This window comes from Hyla sarda, chromosome 3, assembly GCF_029499605.1.
Source record: "Hyla sarda isolate aHylSar1 chromosome 3, aHylSar1.hap1, whole genome shotgun sequence".
Lineage (NCBI taxonomy): Eukaryota > Metazoa > Chordata > Amphibia > Anura > Hylidae > Hyla > Hyla sarda.
The window spans coordinates 20,446,138-20,463,752 of record NC_079191.1 but is presented as its reverse complement, the minus strand read 5'-3'; the positions used below and the strand labels follow the sequence as shown (position 1 = coordinate 20,463,752).

Sequence of the window (17,615 nt, the reverse complement as noted above, 5' to 3'; positions counted from 1 at the left end):
CATGGCTGTACAAGTCCACAATGTTTCTAAAATGCAGCAAAAACACCCTCACTCATGATTGGAATATACGTACTCCTTCCTCCCATTTGCGTAGAAGTTTATTTTTTAAGCATTTCTGCAAGGTATACCTGTATTCTTTGGCTTGTTTCTTTTAAAGGTGTATTTTCCTGCTTTCAAAACAGAAAGCAGAAGCATGCGCTCTACCACTGAGCTACATCCCCTTCCGTTTCTATAGAACTTGGAATTTTTTGGCAATGGCAGAATTGGGATTTCCCATGTAAGCAAAGTAGAGCTTTTGTGTCCTTACACCTAGGACATCATAATTATACTGTTTTCTGGCGACTAGGGCTCTGCAAGTCCACAATTTTTCTAAAACGCAGCAAAAGTACCCTCAGTCATGACTGAAATATACATTCTCCTTTCTCCCATTTGTGAACTGATATATTTTTTTAAGTATTTCTACTATGTATACCTGTATCCTTTTGTTTGTTTCTTTTAAAGATGTCTTTTTCTGCTTCTGCCGGGGATTGAACCTGGGGCCTCATACATGCGAAGCATGCGCTCTACCACTGAGCTACACCCCCATGATACAGTGCTTTGTCAGCTTCGATTGTATGCCGCAAGACACAATTGACTAAACCAGCTAACAAAACATCAGTTTCCAAGCACCTTGTGCAAGTTCATCTATAAATATCTCCTGCAAAGGCTGGAGATGCCGGGGATTTAACCCGGGGCCTCATACATGCAAAGCATGCGCTCTACCACTGAGCTACACCCCCTTGCGCTTCTTTAGAACTTTGAATTTTGGGCAATCGCAGAATCGGGATTTCCCATGTAAGCAATGTAGAGCTTTTGTGTCCATACCCATAAGACATCATAATTATACTGTTTTCTGATGACCATGGCTGTGCAAGTCCACAATGTTTCTAAAATGCAGCAAAAAATCCCTCACTCATGATTGGAATATACGTACTCCTTCCTCCCATTTGCGTAGAAGTTTATTTTTTAAGCATTTCTGCAAGGTATACCTGTATCCTTTGGCTTGTTTCTTTTAAAGGTGTCTTTTCCTGCTTTCAAAACAGAAAGCAGAAGCATGCGCTCTACCACTGAGCTACATCCCCTTCCGTTTCTGTAGAACTTGGAATTTTTTGGCAATCGCAGAATTGGGATTTCCCATGTAAGCAAAGTAGAGCTTTTGTGTCCTTACACCTAGGACATCATAATTATACTGTTTTCTGGCGACTAGGGCTCTGCAAGTCCACAATTTTTCTAAAACGCAGCAAAAATGCTCTCAGTCATGACTGAAATATACATTCTCCTTCCTCCCATTTGTGAACTGGTATATTTTTTAAGTATTTCTACTACGTATACCTGTATCCTTTTGTTTGTTTCTTTTAAAGGTGTCTTTTTCTGCTTTAAAGGTTGGAGATGCCGGGGATTGAACCCGGGGCCTCATGCATACGAAGCATGCGCTCTACAACTGAGCTACACCCCCATGATGAAGTGCTTTGTCAGCTTCGATTGTATGCCGCAAGACACAATTGACTAAACCAGCTAACAAAACATCAGTTTCCAAGCACCTTGTGCAAGTTCATCTATAAATATTTCCTGCAAAAGCTGGAGATGCCGGGGATTGAATCCGGGGCCTCATACATGCAAAGCATGCGCTCTACCACTGAGCTACACCCCCTTGCGCTTCTTTAGAACTTTGAATTTTGGGCAATCGCAGAATCGGGATTTCCCATGTAAGCAATGTAGAGCTTTTGTGTCCATACCCATAAGACATCATAATTATACTGTTTTCTGATGACCATGGCTGTGCAAGTCCACAATGTTTCTAAAATGCAGCAAAAACACCCTCACTCATGATTGGAATATACGTACTCCTTCCTCCCATTTGCGTAGAAGTTTATTTTTTAAGCATTTCTGCAAGGTATACCTGTATTCTTTGGCTTGTTTCTTTTAAAGGTGTCTTTTCCTGCTTTCAAAACAGAAAGCAGAAGCATGCGCTCTACCACTGAGCTACATCCCCTTCCGTTTCTATAGAACTTGGAATTTTTTGGCAATGGCAGAATTGGGATTTCCCATGTAAGCAAAGTAGAGCTTTTGTGTCCTTACACCTAGGACATCATAATTATACTGTTTTCTGGCGACTAGGGCTCTGCAAGTCCACAATTTTTCTAAAACGCAGCAAAAATACCCTCAGTCATGACTGAAATATACATTCTCCTTTCTCCCATTTGTGAACTGGTATATTTTTTAAGTATTTCTACTACGTATACCTGTATCCTTTTGTTTGTTTCTTTTAAAGGTGTCTTTTTCTGCTTCAAAGGTTGAAGATGCTGGGGATTGAACCTGTAGCCTCATACATGTGAAGCATGCGCTCTACCACTGAGCTACACCCCCATGATACAACGCTTTGTCAGCTTCGATTGTATGCCGCAAGACACAATTGACTAAACCAGCTAACAAAACATCAGTTTCCAAGCACCTTGTGCAAGTTCATCTATAAATATCTCTTACAAAAGCTTGAGATGCTGAGGATTGAACCCGGGGCCTCATACATGCAAAGCATGCGCTCTACCACTGAGCTACACCCCCTTGCGCTTCTTTAGAACTTTGAATATTGGGCAATCGCAGAATCGGGATTTCCCATGTAAGCAATATAGAGCTTTTGTGTCCATACCCATAAGACATCATAATTATACTGTTTTCTGATAACCATGGCTGTGCAAGTCCACAATGTTTCTAAAATGCAGCAAAAACACCCTCACTCATGATTGGAATATACGTACTCCTTCCTCCCATTTGCGTAGAAGTTTATTTTTTAAGCATTTCTGCAAGGTATACCTGTATTCTTTGGCTTGTTTCTTTTAAAGGTGTCTTTTCCTGCTTTCAAAACAGAAAGCAGAAGCATGCGCTCTACCACTGAGCTACATCCCCTTCCGTTTCTATAGAACTTGGAATTTTTTGGCAATCGCAGAATTGGGATTTCCCATGTAAGCAAAGTAGAGCTTTTGTGTCCTTACACCTAGGACATCATAATTATACTGTTTTCTGGCGACTAGGGCTCTGCAAGTCCACAATTTTTCTAAAACGCAGCAAAAATACCCTCAGTCATGACTGAAATATACATTCTCCTTTCTCCCATTTGTGAACTGGTATATTTTTTTAAGTATTTCTACTACGTATACCTGTATCCTTTTGTTTGTTTCTTTTAAAGGTGTCTTTTTCTGCTTCAAAGGTTGGAGATGCTGGGGATTGAACCTGGGGCCTCATGCATGCGAAGCGTGTGCTCTACCACTGAGCTACACCCCCATGACGCAGTGCTTTGTCAGCTTCGATTGTATGCCGCAAGACACAATTGACTAAACCAGCTAACAAAACATCAGTTTCCAAGCACCTTGTGCAAGTTCATCTATAAATATCTCTTACAAAAGCTGGGGATGCCGGGGATTGAACCCGGGGCCTCATACATGCGAAGCATGCGCTCTACCACTGAGCTACACCCCCATGATACTGTGCTTTGTCAGCTTCGATTGTATGCCGCAAGACACAATTGACTAAACCAGCTAACAAAACATCAGTTTCCAAGCACCTTGTGCAAGTTCATCTATAAATATCTCTCACAAAAGCTGGAGATGCCGGGGATTGAACCCGGGGCCTCATACATGCAAAGCATGCGCTCTACCACTGAGCTACACCCCCTTGCACTTCTTTAGAACTTTGAATTTTGGGCAATCGCAGAATCGGGATTTCCCATGTAAGCAATGTAGAGCTTTTGTGTTCATACCCATAAGACATCATAATTATACTGTTTTCTGATGACCATGGCTGTGCAAGTCCACAATGTTTCTAAAATGCAGCAAAAACACCCTCACTCATGATTGGAATATACATACTCCTTCCTCCCATTTGCGTAGAAGTTTATTTTTTAAGCATTTCTGCAAGGTATACTTGTATCCTTTGGCTTGTTTCTTTTAAAGGTGTCTTTTCCTGCTTTCAAAACAGAAAGCAGAAGCATGCGCTCCACCACTGAGCTACATCCCCTTCCGTTTCTGTAGAACTTTGAATTTTTTGGCAATCGCAGAATTGGGATTTCCCATGTAAGCAAAGTAGAGCTTTTGTGTCCTTACACCTAGGACATCATAATTATACTGTTTTCTGGCGACTAGGGCTCTGCAAGTCCACAATTTTTCTAAAACGCAGCAAAAATACCCTCAGTCATGACTGAAATATACATTCTCCTTTCTCCCATTTGTGAACTGGTATATTTTTTAAGTATTTCTACTACGTATACCTGTATCCTTTTGTTTGTTTGTTTTAAAGGTGTCTTTTTCTGCTTCAAGGGTTGGAGATGCCGGGGATTGAACCCAGGGCCTCATGCATGCGAAGCATGCGCTGTACCACTGAGCTACACCCCCATGATACAGTGCTTTGTCAGCTTCGATTGTATGCCGCAAGACACAATTGACTAAACCAGCTAACAAAACATCAGTTTCCAAGCACCTTGTGCAAGTTCATCTATAAATATCTCTTGCAAAAGCTGGAGATGCCGGGGCCTCATACATGCAAAGCATGCGCTCTACCACTGAGCTACACCCCCTTGCGCTTTTTTAGAACTGTGAATTTTGGGCAATCGCAGAATCGGGATTTCCCATGTAAGCAATGTAGAGCTTTTGCGTCCATACCCATAAGACATCATAATTATACTGTTTTCTGATAACCATGGCTGTGCAAGTCCACAATGTTTCTAAAATGCAGCAAAAACACCCTCAATCATGATTGGAATATACGTACTCCTTCCTCCCATTTGCGTAGAAGTTTATTTTTTAAGCATTTCTGCAAGGTATACTTGTATCCTTTGGCTTGTTTCTTTTAAAGGTGTCTTTTCCTGCTTTCAAAACAGAAAGCAGAAGCATGCGCTCTACCACTGAGCTACATCCCCTTCTGTTTCTGTAGAACTTGGAATTTTTTGGCAATCGCAGAATTGGGATTTCCCATGTAAGCAAAGTAGAGCTTTTGTGTCCATACCCATAAGACATCATAATTATACTGTTTTCTGATGACCATGGCTGTGCAAGTCCACAATGTTTCTAAAATGCAGCAAAAACACCCTCACTCATGATTGGAATATACGTACTCCTTCCTCCCATTTGCGTAGAAGTTTATTTTTTAAGCATTTCTGCAAGGTATACCTGTATTCTTTGGCTTGTTTCTTTTAAAGGTGTCTTTTCCTGCTTTCAAAACAGAAAGCAGAAGCATGCGCTCTACCACTGAGCTACATCCCCTTCCGTTTCTATAGAACTTGGAATTTTTTGGCAATGGCAGAATTGGGATTTCCCATGTAAGCAAAGTAGAGCTTTTGTGTCCTTACACCTAGGACATCATAATTATACTGTTTCCTGGCGACTAAACAATTTTTCTAAAACGCAGCAAAAATACCCTCAGTCATGACTGAAATATACATTCTCCTTTCTCCCATTTGTGAACTGGTATATTTTTTAAGTATTTCTACTATGTATACCTGTATCCTTTTGTTTGTTTCTTTTAAAGGTGTCTTTTTCTGCTTCAAAGGTTGGAGATGCCGGGGATTGAACCCGGGGCCTCATACATGCGAGGCATGCGCTCTACCACTGAGCTACACCCCCACGATACAGTACTTTGTCAGCTTCGATTGTATGCCGCAAGACACAATTGACTAAACCAGCTAACACAACATCAGTTTCCAAGCACCTTGTGCAAGTTCATCTATAAATATCTCTTGCAAAAGCTGGAGATGCCGGGGCCTCATACATGCAAAGCATGCGCTCTACCACTGAGCTACAACCCCTTGCGCTTTTTTAGAACTTTGAATTTTGGGCAATCGCAGAATCGGGATTTCCTATGTAAGCAATGTAGAGCTTTTGCGTCCATACCCATAAGACATCATAATTATACTGTTTTCTGATAACCATGGCTGTGCAAGTCCACAATGTTTCTAAAATGCAGCAAAAACACCCTCACTCATGATTGGAATATACGTACTCCTTCCTCCCATTTGCGTAGAAGTTTATTTTTTAAGCATTTCTGCAAGGTATACCTGTATCCTTTGGCTTGTTTCTTTTAAAGGTGTCTTTTACTGCTTTCAAAACAGAAAGCAGAAGCATGCGCTCCACCACTGAGCTACATCCCCTTCCGTTTCTGTAGAACTTGGAATTTTTTGGCAATCGCAGAATTGGGATTTCCCATGTAAGCAATGTAGAGCTTTTGTGTCCATACCCATAAGACATCATAATTATACTGTTTTCTGATGACCATGGCTGTGCAAGTCCACAATGTTTCTAAAATGCAGCAAAAACACCCTCACTCATGATTGGAATATACATACTCCTTCCTCCCATTTGCGTAGAAGTTTATTTTTTAAGCATTTCTGCAAGGTATTCTTTGTCTTGTTTCTTTTAAAGATGTCTTTTCCTGCTTTCAAAACAGAAAGCAGAAGCATGCGCTCTACCACTGAGCTATATCTCCTTCCGTTTCTGTAGAACTTGGAATTTTTTGGCAATGGCAGAATTGGGATTTCCCATGTAAGCAAAGTAGAGATTTTGTGTCCTTACACCTAGGACATCATAATTATACTGTTTTCTGGCGACTAGGGCTCTGCAAGTCCACAATTTTTCTAAAACGCAGCAAAAATACCCTCAGTCATGACTGAAATATACATTCTCCTTCCTCCCATTTGTGAACTGGTATATTTTTTAAGTATTTCTACTATGTATACCTGTATCCTTTTGTTTTTTTTTTTTAAAGGTGTCTTTTTCTGCTTCAAAGGTTGGAGATGCCGGGGATCGAACCCGGGGCCTCAAGCATGCAAAGCATGCGCTCTACCACTGAGCTACACCCCCATGATACAGTGCTTTGTCAGCTTCGATTGTATGCCGCAAGACACAATTGACTAAACCAGCTAACAAAACATCAGTTTCCAAGCACCTTGTGCAAGTTCATCTATAAATATCTCTTACAAAAGCTGGAGATGCCGGGGATTGAGCCCGGGGCCTCATACATGCAAAGCATGCGCTCTACCACTGAGCTACACCCCCTTGCGCTTATTTAGAACTTTGAATTTTGGGCACTCGCAGAATTGGGATTTCCCATGTAAGCAATGTAGAGCTTTTGTGTCCATACCCATAAGACATCATAATTATACTGTTTTCTGATGACCATGGCTGTGCAAGTCCACAATGTTTCTAAAATGCAGCAAAAACACCCTCACTCATGATTGGAATATACATACTCCTTCCTCCCATTTGCGTAGAAGTTTATTTTTTAAGCATTTCTGCAAGGTATTCTTTGTCTTGTTTCTTTTAAAGATGTCTTTTCCTGCTTTCAAAACAGAAAGCAGAAGCATGCGCTCTACCACTGAGCTATATCTCCTTCCGTTTCTGTAGAACTTGGAATTTTTTGGCAATGGCAGAATTGGGATTTCCCATGTAAGCAAAGTAGAGATTTTGTGTCCTTACACCTAGGACATCATAATTATACTGTTTTCTGGCGACTAGGGCTCTGCAAGTCCACAATTTTTCTAAAACGCAGCAAAAATACCCTCAGTCATGACTGAAATATACATTCTCCTTTCTCCCATTTGTGAACTGGTATATTTTTTAAGTATTTCTACTACGTATACCTGTATCCTTTTGTTTGTTTCTTTTAAAGGTGTCTTTTTCTGCTTCAAAGGTTGGAGATGCCGGGGATTGAACCCGGGGCCTCATACATGCGAAGCATGCGCTCTACCACTGAGCTACACCCCCATGATACAGTGCATTGTTAGCTTCGATTGTATGCCGCAAGACACAATTGACTAAACCAGCTAACACAACATCAGTTTCCAAGCACCTTGTGCAAGTTCATCTATAAATATCTCTTGCAAAAGCTGGAGATGCCGGGGATTGAACCCGGGGCCTCATACATGCAAAGCATGCGCTCTACCACTGAGCTTGTGTCTTTTCCCAAGTAAGCAATGTAGAGCTTTTGTGTCCTTACACCTAGGACATCATAATTATACTGTTTTCTGGCGACTAGGGCTCTGCAAGTCCACAATTTTTCTAAAACGCAGCAAAAATACCCTCAGTCATGACTGAAATATACATTCTCCTTTCTCCCATTTGTGAACCAGCTAACAAAACATCAGTTTCCAAGCACCTTGTGCAAGTTCATCTATAAATATCTCTTACAAAAGCTGGAGATGCCGGGGATTTAACCCGGGGCCTCATGCATGCAAAGCATGCGCTCTACCACTGAGCTACACCCCCTTGCGCTTCTTTAGAGCTTTGAATTTTGGGCAATCGCAGAATCGGGATTTCCCATGTCCATACCCATAAGACATCATAATTATACTGTTTTCTGATGACCATGGCTGTGCAAGTCCACAATGTTTCTAAAATGCCGCAAAAACACCCTCACTAATGATTGGAATATACGTACTCCTTCCTCCCATTTGCGTAGAACCCGGGGCCTCATGCATGCAAAGCATGCGCTCTACCACTGTGCTACACCCCCTTGCGCTTCTTTAGAACTATGAATTTCGGGCAATCGCAGAATCGGGATTTCCCATGTAAGCAATGTAGAGCTTTTGTGTCCATACCCATAAGACATCATAATTATACTGTTTTCTGATGACCATGGCTGTGCAAGTCCACATTGTTTCTAAAATGCAGCAAAAACACCCTCACTCATGATTGGAATATACGTACTCCTTCCTCCCATTTGCGTAGAAGTTTATTTTTTAAGCATTTCTGCAAGGTATACTTGTATCCTTTGGCTTGTTTCTTTTAAAAATGTCTTTTCCTGCTTTCAAAACAGAAAGCAGAAGCATGCGCTCTACCACTGAGCTACATCCCCTTCCGTTTCTGTAGAACTTGGAATTTTTTGGCAATGGCAGAATTGGGATTTCCCATGTAAGCAAAGTAGAGCTTTTGTGTCCTTACACCTAGGACATCATAATTATACTGTTTTCTGGCGACTAGGGCTCTGCAAGTCCACAATTTTTCTAAAACGCAGCAAAAATACACTCAGTCATGACTGAAATATACATTCTCCTTCCTCCCATTTGTGAACCAGCTAACAAAACATCAGTTTCCAAGCACCTTGTGCAAGTTCATCTATAAATATCTCTTACAAAAGCTGGAGATGTTGGGGATTTAACCCGGGGCCTCATGCATGCAAAGCATGCGCTCTACCACTGAGCTACACCCCCTTGCGCGTCTTTAGAGCTTTGAATTTTGGGCAATCGCAGAATCGGGATTTCCCATGTCCATACCCATAAGACATCATAATTATACTGTTTTCTGATGACCATGGCTGTGCAAGTCCACAATGTTTCTAAAATGCAGCAAAAACACCCTCACTCATGATTGGAATATACATACTCCTTCCTCCCATTTGTGTAGAAGTTTATTTTTTAAGCATTTCTGCAAGGTATACCTGTATTCTTTGGCTTGTTTCTTTTAAAGGTGTCTTTTCCTGCTTTCAAAACAGAAAGCAGAAGCATGCGCTCTACCACTGAGCTACATCCCCTTCCGTTTCTATAGAACTTGGAATTTTTTGGCAATGGCAGAATTGGGATTTCCCATGTAAGCAAAGTAGAGCTTTTGTGTCCTTACACCTAGGACATCATAATTATACTGTTTTCTGGCGACTAGGGCTCTGCAAGTCCACAATTTTTCTAAAACGCAGCAAAAATACCCTCAGTGATGACTGAAATATACATTCTCCTTTCTCCCATTTGTGAACTGGTATATTTTTTAAGTATTTCTACTACGTATACCTGTATCCTTTTGTTTGTTTCTTTTAAAGGTGTCTTTTTCTGCTTCAAAAGTTGGAGATGCCGGGGATTGAACCCGGGGCCTCATACATGCAAAGCATGCGCTCTACCACTGAGCTACACCCCCATGATACAGTGCTTTGTCAGCTTCGATTGTATGCCGCAAGACACAATTGACTAAACCAGCTAACACAACATCAGTTTCCAAGCACCTTGTGCAAGTTCATCTATAAATATCTCTTGCAAAAGCTGGAGATGCCGGGGCCTCATACATGCAAAGCATGCGCTCTACCACTGAGCTACACCCCCTTGCGCTTTTTTAGAACTTTGAATTTTGGGCAATCGCAGAATCGGGATTTCCCATGTAAGCAATGTAGAGCTTTTGCGTCCATACCCATAAGACATCATAATTATACTGTTTTCTGATAATCATGGCTGTGCAAGTCCACAATGTTTCTAAAATGCAGCAAAAACACCCTCACTCATGATTGGAATATACGTACTCCTTCCTCCCATTTGCGTAGAAGTTTATTTTTTAAGCATTTCTGCAAGGTATACCTGTATCCTTTGGCTTGTTTCTTTTAAAGGTGTCTTTTCCTGCTTTCAAAACAGAAAGCAGAAGCATGCGCTCCACCACTGAGCTACATCCCCTTCCGTTTCTGTAGAACTTGGAATTTTTTGGCAATCGCAGAATTGGGATTTCCCATGTAAGCAATGTAGAGCTTTTGTGTCCATACCCATAAGACATCATAATTATACTGTTTTCTGATGACCATGGCTGTGCAAGTCCACAATGTTTCTAAAATGCAGCAAAAACACCCTCACTCATGATTGGAATATACATACTCCTTCCTCCCATTTGCGTAGAAGTTTATTTTTTAAGCATTTCTGCAAGGTATTCTTTGGCTTGTTTCTTTTAAAGGTGTCTTTTCCTGCTTTCAAAACAGAAAGCAGAAGCATGCGCTCTACCACTGAGCTACATCCCCTTCCGTTTCTATAGAACTTGGAATTTTTTGGCAATGGCAGAATTGGGATTTCCCATGTAAGCAAAGTAGAGCTTTTGTGTCCTTACACCTAGGACATCATAATTATACTGTTTTCTGGCGACTAGGGCTCTGCAAGTCCACAATTTTTCTAAAACGCAGCAAAAATACCCTCAGTCATGACTGAAATATACATTCTCCTTTCTCCCATTTGTGAACTGGTATATTTTTTAAGTATTTCTACTACGTATACCTGTATCCTTTTGTTTGTTTCTTTTAAAGGTGTCTTTTTCTGCTTCAAAGGTTGGAGATGCCGGGGATTGAACCCGGGGCCTCATACATGCGAAACATGCGCTCTACCACTGAGCTACACCCCCATGATACAGTGCTTTGTCAGCTTTGATTGTATGCCACAAGACACAATTGACTAAACCAGCTAACACAACATCAGTTTCCAAGCACCTTGTGCAAGTTCATCTATAAATATCTCTTGCAAAAGCTGGAGATGCCGGGGCCTCATACATGCAAAGCATGCGCTCTACCACTGAGCTGCACCCCCATGATACAGTGCTTTGTCAGCTTCGATTGTATGCCGCAAGACACAATTGACTAAACCAGCTAACAAAACATCGGTTTCCAAGCACCTTGTGCAAGTTCATCTCTAAATATCTCTTACAAAAGCTGGAGATGCCGGGGATTGAACCCGGGGCCTCATACATGCAAAGCATGCGCTCTACCACTGAGCTACACCCCCTTGCGCTTCTTTAGAACTTTGAATTTTGGGTAATCGCAGAATCGGGATTTCCCATGTAAGCAATGTAGAGCTTTTGTGTCCATACCCATAAGACATCATAATTATACTGTTTTCCGATGACCATGGCTGTGCAAGTCCACAATGTTTCTAAAATGCAGCAAAAACACCCTCACTCATGATTGGAATATACGTACTCCTTCCTCCCATTTGCGTAGAAGTTTATTTTTTAAGCATTTCTGCAAGGTATACCTGTTTTCTTTGGCTTGTTTCTTTTAAAGGTGTCTTTTCCTGCTTTCAAAACAGAAAGCAGAAGCATGCGCTCTACCACTGAGCTACATCCCCTTCCGTTTCTATAGAACTTGGAATTTTTTGGCAATGGCAGAATTGGGATTTCCCATGTAAGCAAAGTAGAGCTTTTTTGTCCTTACACCTAGGACATCATAATTATACTGTTTTCTGGCGACTAGGGCTCTGCAAGTCCACAATTTTTCTAAAACGCAGCAAAAACACCCTCAGTCATGACTGAAATATACATTCTCCTTTCTCCCATTTGTGAACTGGTATATTTTTTAAGTATTTCTACTATGTATACCTGTATCCTTTTGTTTGTTTCTTTTTAAGGTGTCTTTTTCTGCTTCAAAGGTTGGAGATGCTGGGGATTGAGCCTGGGGCCTCATACATGCGAGGCATGCGCTCTACCACTGAGCTACACCCCCATGATACAGTGCTTTGTCAGCTTCGATTGTATGCCGCAAGACACAATTGACTAAACCAGCTAACAAAACATCAGTTTCCAAGCACCTTGTGCAAGTTCATCTATAAATATCTCTTACAAAAGCTGGAGATGACGGGGATTGAACCCGGGGCCTCATACATGCAAAGCATGCGCTCTGCCACTGAGCTACACCCCCGTGCGCTTCTTTAGAACTTTGAATTTTGGGCAATCGCAGAATCGGGATTTCCCATGTCCATACCCATAAGACATCATAATTATACTGTTTTCTGATGACCATGGCTGTGCAAGTCCACAATGTTTCTAAAATGCAGCAAAAACACCCTCACTCATGATTGGAATATACGTTCTCCTTCCTCCCATTTGCGTAGAAGTTTATTTTTTAAGCATTTCTGCAAGGTATACTTGTATCCTTTGGCTTGTTTCTTTTAAAGGTGTCTTTTCCTGCTTTCAAAACAGAAAGCAGAAGCATGCGCTCTAACACTGAGCTACATCCCCTTCCGTTTCTGTAGAACTTGGAATTTTTTGGCAATAGCAGAATTGGGATTTCCCATGTAAGCAAAGTAGAGCTTTTGTGTCCTTACACCTAGGACATCATAATTATACTGTTTTCTGGCGACTAGGGCTCTGCAAGTCCACAATTTTTCTAAAACGCAGCAAAAACACCCTCAGTCATGACTGAAATACACAGTCTCCTTTCTCCCATTTTTTAAGTATTTCTGCTACGTATACCTGTATCCTTTTGTTTGTTTCTTTTAAAGGTGTCTTTTTCTGCTTCAAAGGTTGGAGATGCCGGGGATTGAACCTCGGGCCTCACACATGCGAAGCATGCGCTCTACCACTGAGCTACACCCCCATGATACAGTGCTTTGTCAGCTTCGATTATATGCCACAAGACACAATTGACTAAACCAGCTAACAAAGCATCAGTTTCCAAGCACCTTGTGCAAGTTCATCTATAAATATCTCTTACAAAAGCTGGAGATGCCGGGGACTGAGCCCGGGGCCTCAAACATGCAAAGCATGCGCTCTACCACTGAGCTACACCCCTGTGCGCTTCTTTAGAACTTTGAATTTTGGGCAATCGCAGAATCGGGATTTCCCATGTCCATACCCATAAGACATCATAATTATACTGTTTTCTGATGACCATGGCTGTGCAAGTCCACAATGTTTCTAAAATGCAGAAAAAACACCCTTACTCATGATTGAAATATACGTACTCCTTCCTCCCATTTGCGTAGAAGTTTATTTTTTAAGCATTTCTGCAAGGTAAACTTGTATTCTTTGGCTTGTTTCTTTTAAAGGTGTCTTTTCCTGCTTTCAAAACAGAAAGCAGAAGCATGCGCTCTACCATTGAGCTACATCCCCTTCCGTTTCTGTAGAACTTGGAATTTTTTGGCAATCGCAGAATTGGGATTTCCCATGTAAGCAAAGTAGAGCTTTTGTGTCCTTACACCTAGGACATCATAATTATACTGTTTTCTGGCGACTAGGGCTCTGCAAGTCCACAATTTTTCTAAAACGCAGCAAGAATACCCTCAGTCATGACTGAAGTATACATTCTCCTTTCTCCCATTTCTGAACTGGTATATGTTTAAAGTATTTCTACTACGTATACCTGTATCCTTTTGTTTGTTTCTTTTAAAGGTGTCTTTTTTTGCTTTCAAAAGTTGGAGATGCCGGGGATTGAACACAGGGCCTCATACATGTGAAGCACCTCCTCTACCACTGAGCTACAACCCCATGATACAGTGCTTTGTCAGCTTCAATTGTATGCCGCAAGACACAATTGACTAAACCAGCTAACAAAACATAAGTTTCCAAGCACCTTGTGCAAGTTCATCTATAAATATCTCTTACAAAAGCTGGAGATGCCGGGGATTGAACCCGGGGCCTCATACATGCAAAGCATGCGCTCTACCACTGAGCTACACCCCCTTGCGCTTCTTTAGAACTTTGAATTTTGGGCAATCGCAGAATCGGGATTTCCCATGTAAGCAATGTAGAGCTTTTGTGTCCATACCCATAAGACATCATAATTATACTGTTTTCTGATGACCATGGCTGTGCAAGTCCACAATGTTTCTAAAATGCAGCAAAAACACCCTCACTCATGATTGGAATATACGTACTCCTTCCGCCCATTTGCGTAGAAGTTTATTTTTTAAGCATTTCTGCAAGGTATACTTGTATCCTTTGGCTTGTTTCTTTTAAAGGTGTCTTTTCCTGCTTTCAAAACAGAAAGCAAAAGCATGCGCTCTACCACTGAGCCCTTCCGTTTCTGTAGAACTTGGAATTTTTTGGCAATCGCAGAATTGGGATTTCCCATGTAAGCAAAGTAGAGCTTTTGTGTCCTTACACCTAGGACATCATAATTATACTGTTTTCTGGCGACTAGGGCTCTGCAAGTCCACAATTTTTCTAAAACGCAGCAATAATACCCTCAGTCATGACTGAAATATACATTCTCCTTTCTCCCATTTGTGAACTGGTATATTTTTTAAGTATTTCTACTACGTATACCTGTATCCTTTTGTTTGTTTCTTTTAAAGGTGTTTTTTTCTGCTTTCAAAGGTTGGAGATGCCGGGGATTGAACCCGGGGCCTCATGCATGCAAGGCATGCGCTCTACCACTGAGCTACACCCCCTTGCGCTTCTTCAGAACTTTGAATTTTGGGCACTCGCAGAATCGGGATTTCCCATGTAAGCAATGTAGAGCTTTTGTGTCCATACCCATAAGACATCATAATTATACTGTTTTCTGATGACCATGGCTGTGCAAGTCCACAATGTTTCTAAAATGCAGCAAAAACACCCTCACTCATGATTGGAATATACGTACTCCTTCCTCCCATTTGCGTAGAAGTTTATTTTTTAAGCATTTCTGCAAGGTATACTTGTATCCTTTGGCTTGTTTCTTTTAAAGGTGTCTTTTCCTGCTTTCAAAACAGAAAGCAGAAGCATGCGCTCTACCACTGAGCTACATCCCCTTCCGTTTCTATAGAACTTGGAATTTTTTGGCAATCGCAGAATTGGGATTTCCCATGTAAGCAAAGTAGAGCTTTTGTGTCCTTACACCTAGGACATCATAATTATACTGTTTTCTGGCGACTAGGGCTCTGCAAGTCCACAATTTTTCTAAAACGCAGCAAAAATACCCTCAGTTATGACTGAAATATACATTCTCCTTTCTCCCATTTGTGAACTGGTATATTTTTTAAGTATTTCTACTACGTATACCTGTATCCTTTTGTTTGTTTCTTTTAAAGGTGTCTTTTTCTGCTTCAAAGGTTGGAGATGCCAGGGATTGAACCTGGGGCTGCATGCATGTGAGGCATGCGCTCTACCACTGAGCTACACCCCAATGATACAGTGCTTCGTCAGCTTCGATTGTATGCCGAAAGACACAATTGACTAAACCAGCTAACAAAACATCAGTTTCCAAGCACCTTGTGCAAGTTCATCTATAAATATCTCTCACAAAAGCTGGAGATGCCGGGGATTGAACCCGGGGCCTCATACATGCAAAGCATGCGCTCTACCACTGAGCTACACCCCCTTGTTCTTCTTTAGAACTTTGAATTTTGGGCAATCACAGAATCGGGATTGCCAATGTGTCCATACCCATAAGACATCATAATTCTACTGTTTTCTGATGACCATGGCTGTGCAAGTCCACAATGTTTCTAAAATGCAGCAAAAACACCCTCACTCATGATTGGAATATACGTACTCCTTCCTCCCATTTGCGTAGAAGTTTATTTTTTAAGCATTTCTGCAAGGTATACTTGTATCCTTTGGCTTGTTTCTTTTAAAGGTGTCTTTTCCTGCTTTCAAAACTCAAATTTTTCTAAAACGCAGCAAAAATACCCTCAGTCATGACTGAAATATACATTCTCCCATTTGTGAACTGTTTTTTTTTTTCAGTATTTCTACTACGTATACCTGTATCCTTTTGTTTGTTTCTTTTAAAGGTGTCTTTTTCTGCTTCAAAGGTTGGAGATGCCGGGGATTGAACCTGGGGCCTCATACATGCGAAGCATGTGCTCTACCACTGAGCTACACCCCCATGATACAGTTCTTTGTCAGCTTCGATTGTATGCCGCAAGACACAATTGACTAAACCAGCTAACAAAACATCAGTTTCCAAGCACCTTGTGCAAGTTCATCTATAAATATCTCTCACAAAAGCTGGAGATGCCGGGGATTGAACCCGGGGCCTCATACATGCAAAGCATGCGCTCTACCACTGAGCTACACCCCCTTGCGCTTCTTTAGATCTGTGAATTTTGGGCAATCGCAGAATCGGGATTTCCCATGTAACCAATGTAGAGCTTTTGTGTCCATACCCATAAGACATCATAATTATACTGTTTTCTGATGACCATGGCTGTGCAAGTCCACAATGTTTCTTAAATGCAGCAAAAACACCCTCACTCATGATTGGAATATACGTACTCCTTCCTCCCATTTGCGTAGAAGTTTATTTTTTAAGCATTTCTGCAAGGTATACTTGTATCCCTTGGCTTGTTTCTTTTAAAGGTGTCTTTTCCTGCTTTAAAAACAGAAAGCAGAAGCATGCGCTCTACCACTGAGCTACATCCCCTTCCGTTTCTATAGAACTTGGAATTTTTTGGCAATCGCAGAATTGGGATTTCCCATGTAAGCAAAGTAGAGCTTTTGTGTCCTTACACCTAGGACATCATAATTATACTGTTTTCTGGCGACTAGGGCTCTGCAAGTCCACAATTTTTCTAAAACGCAGCAAAAATACCCTCAGTTATGACTGAAATATACATTCTCCTTTCTCCCATTTGTGAACTGGTATATTTTTTAAGTATTTCTGCTACGTATACCTGTATCCTTTTGTTTGTTTCTTTTAAAGGTGTCTTTTTCTGCTTCAAAGGTTGGAGATGCTGGAGATTGAACCCGGGGCCTCATACATGTGAAGCATGCGCTCTACCACTGATCTACACCCCAATGATACAGTGCTTTGTCAGCTTCGATTGTATGCCGCAAGACACAATTGACTAAACCAGATAACAAAACATCAGTTTCCAAGCACCTTGTGCAAGTTCATCTATAAATATCTCTTACAAAAGCTGGAGATGCCAGGGATTGAGCCTGGGGCCTCATACATGCAAAGCATGCGCTCTACCACTGAGCTACACCCCCTTGCGCTTCTTTAGATCTGTGAATTTTGGGCAATCGCAGAATCGGGATTTCCCATGTAACCAATGTAGAGCTTTTGTGTCCATACCCATAAGACATCATAATTATACTGTTTTCTGATGACCATGGCTGTGCAAGTCCACAATGTTTCTAAAATGCAGCAAAAACACC

General features: G+C 41.3%; 26 non-coding genes across 26 annotated transcripts; all 26 read right to left on the bottom strand.

The window, feature by feature from the left end:
• Positions 1-512: 512 nt before the first annotated feature.
• On the bottom strand, positions 513-581 carry TRNAA-CGC (transfer RNA alanine (anticodon CGC)). The gene has a single exon. It is a non-coding gene; the product is annotated as a tRNA-Ala (tRNA).
• Positions 582-707: 126 nt separating this feature from the next.
• On the bottom strand, positions 708-779 carry TRNAA-UGC (transfer RNA alanine (anticodon UGC)). The gene has a single exon. It is a non-coding gene; the product is annotated as a tRNA-Ala (tRNA).
• A 644-nt stretch (positions 780-1,423) lies between these two features.
• On the bottom strand, positions 1,424-1,495 carry TRNAT-CGU (transfer RNA threonine (anticodon CGU)). The gene has a single exon. It is a non-coding gene; the product is annotated as a tRNA-Thr (tRNA).
• Positions 1,496-1,618: 123 nt separating this feature from the next.
• On the bottom strand, positions 1,619-1,690 carry TRNAA-UGC (transfer RNA alanine (anticodon UGC)). Its single transcript has one exon. It is a non-coding gene; the product is annotated as a tRNA-Ala (tRNA).
• A 1,556-nt stretch (positions 1,691-3,246) lies between these two features.
• On the bottom strand, positions 3,247-3,318 carry TRNAA-CGC (transfer RNA alanine (anticodon CGC)). The gene has a single exon. It is a non-coding gene; the product is annotated as a tRNA-Ala (tRNA).
• A 123-nt stretch (positions 3,319-3,441) lies between these two features.
• On the bottom strand, positions 3,442-3,513 carry TRNAA-CGC (transfer RNA alanine (anticodon CGC)). The gene has a single exon. It is a non-coding gene; the product is annotated as a tRNA-Ala (tRNA).
• A 123-nt stretch (positions 3,514-3,636) lies between these two features.
• Positions 3,637-3,708, bottom strand: TRNAA-UGC (transfer RNA alanine (anticodon UGC)). Its single transcript has one exon. It is a non-coding gene; the product is annotated as a tRNA-Ala (tRNA).
• Positions 3,709-4,352: 644 nt separating this feature from the next.
• On the bottom strand, positions 4,353-4,424 carry TRNAA-CGC (transfer RNA alanine (anticodon CGC)). The gene has a single exon. It is a non-coding gene; the product is annotated as a tRNA-Ala (tRNA).
• A 1,155-nt stretch (positions 4,425-5,579) lies between these two features.
• Positions 5,580-5,651, bottom strand: TRNAA-CGC (transfer RNA alanine (anticodon CGC)). The gene has a single exon. It is a non-coding gene; the product is annotated as a tRNA-Ala (tRNA).
• Positions 5,652-6,812: 1,161 nt separating this feature from the next.
• Positions 6,813-6,884, bottom strand: TRNAA-UGC (transfer RNA alanine (anticodon UGC)). The gene has a single exon. It is a non-coding gene; the product is annotated as a tRNA-Ala (tRNA).
• A 123-nt stretch (positions 6,885-7,007) lies between these two features.
• Positions 7,008-7,079, bottom strand: TRNAA-UGC (transfer RNA alanine (anticodon UGC)). The gene has a single exon. It is a non-coding gene; the product is annotated as a tRNA-Ala (tRNA).
• Positions 7,080-7,715: 636 nt separating this feature from the next.
• On the bottom strand, positions 7,716-7,787 carry TRNAA-CGC (transfer RNA alanine (anticodon CGC)). The gene has a single exon. It is a non-coding gene; the product is annotated as a tRNA-Ala (tRNA).
• A 429-nt stretch (positions 7,788-8,216) lies between these two features.
• TRNAA-UGC (transfer RNA alanine (anticodon UGC)) lies at positions 8,217-8,288 on the bottom strand. Its single transcript has one exon. It is a non-coding gene; the product is annotated as a tRNA-Ala (tRNA).
• Positions 8,289-9,160: 872 nt separating this feature from the next.
• Positions 9,161-9,232, bottom strand: TRNAA-UGC (transfer RNA alanine (anticodon UGC)). Its single transcript has one exon. It is a non-coding gene; the product is annotated as a tRNA-Ala (tRNA).
• Positions 9,233-9,854: 622 nt separating this feature from the next.
• Positions 9,855-9,926, bottom strand: TRNAA-UGC (transfer RNA alanine (anticodon UGC)). The gene has a single exon. It is a non-coding gene; the product is annotated as a tRNA-Ala (tRNA).
• Positions 9,927-11,087: 1,161 nt separating this feature from the next.
• TRNAA-CGC (transfer RNA alanine (anticodon CGC)) lies at positions 11,088-11,159 on the bottom strand. The gene has a single exon. It is a non-coding gene; the product is annotated as a tRNA-Ala (tRNA).
• A 305-nt stretch (positions 11,160-11,464) lies between these two features.
• Positions 11,465-11,536, bottom strand: TRNAA-UGC (transfer RNA alanine (anticodon UGC)). Its single transcript has one exon. It is a non-coding gene; the product is annotated as a tRNA-Ala (tRNA).
• Positions 11,537-12,180: 644 nt separating this feature from the next.
• On the bottom strand, positions 12,181-12,252 carry TRNAA-CGC (transfer RNA alanine (anticodon CGC)). Its single transcript has one exon. It is a non-coding gene; the product is annotated as a tRNA-Ala (tRNA).
• Positions 12,253-12,375: 123 nt separating this feature from the next.
• On the bottom strand, positions 12,376-12,447 carry TRNAA-UGC (transfer RNA alanine (anticodon UGC)). The gene has a single exon. It is a non-coding gene; the product is annotated as a tRNA-Ala (tRNA).
• Positions 12,448-13,053: 606 nt separating this feature from the next.
• On the bottom strand, positions 13,054-13,125 carry TRNAA-CGC (transfer RNA alanine (anticodon CGC)). Its single transcript has one exon. It is a non-coding gene; the product is annotated as a tRNA-Ala (tRNA).
• Positions 13,126-14,138: 1,013 nt separating this feature from the next.
• On the bottom strand, positions 14,139-14,210 carry TRNAA-UGC (transfer RNA alanine (anticodon UGC)). The gene has a single exon. It is a non-coding gene; the product is annotated as a tRNA-Ala (tRNA).
• A 638-nt stretch (positions 14,211-14,848) lies between these two features.
• On the bottom strand, positions 14,849-14,920 carry TRNAA-UGC (transfer RNA alanine (anticodon UGC)). Its single transcript has one exon. It is a non-coding gene; the product is annotated as a tRNA-Ala (tRNA).
• Positions 14,921-15,759: 839 nt separating this feature from the next.
• TRNAA-UGC (transfer RNA alanine (anticodon UGC)) lies at positions 15,760-15,831 on the bottom strand. The gene has a single exon. It is a non-coding gene; the product is annotated as a tRNA-Ala (tRNA).
• Positions 15,832-16,269: 438 nt separating this feature from the next.
• Positions 16,270-16,341, bottom strand: TRNAA-CGC (transfer RNA alanine (anticodon CGC)). The gene has a single exon. It is a non-coding gene; the product is annotated as a tRNA-Ala (tRNA).
• A 123-nt stretch (positions 16,342-16,464) lies between these two features.
• Positions 16,465-16,536, bottom strand: TRNAA-UGC (transfer RNA alanine (anticodon UGC)). Its single transcript has one exon. It is a non-coding gene; the product is annotated as a tRNA-Ala (tRNA).
• An 839-nt stretch (positions 16,537-17,375) lies between these two features.
• On the bottom strand, positions 17,376-17,447 carry TRNAA-UGC (transfer RNA alanine (anticodon UGC)). The gene has a single exon. It is a non-coding gene; the product is annotated as a tRNA-Ala (tRNA).
• Between the last annotated feature and the right edge of the window lie 168 nt (positions 17,448-17,615).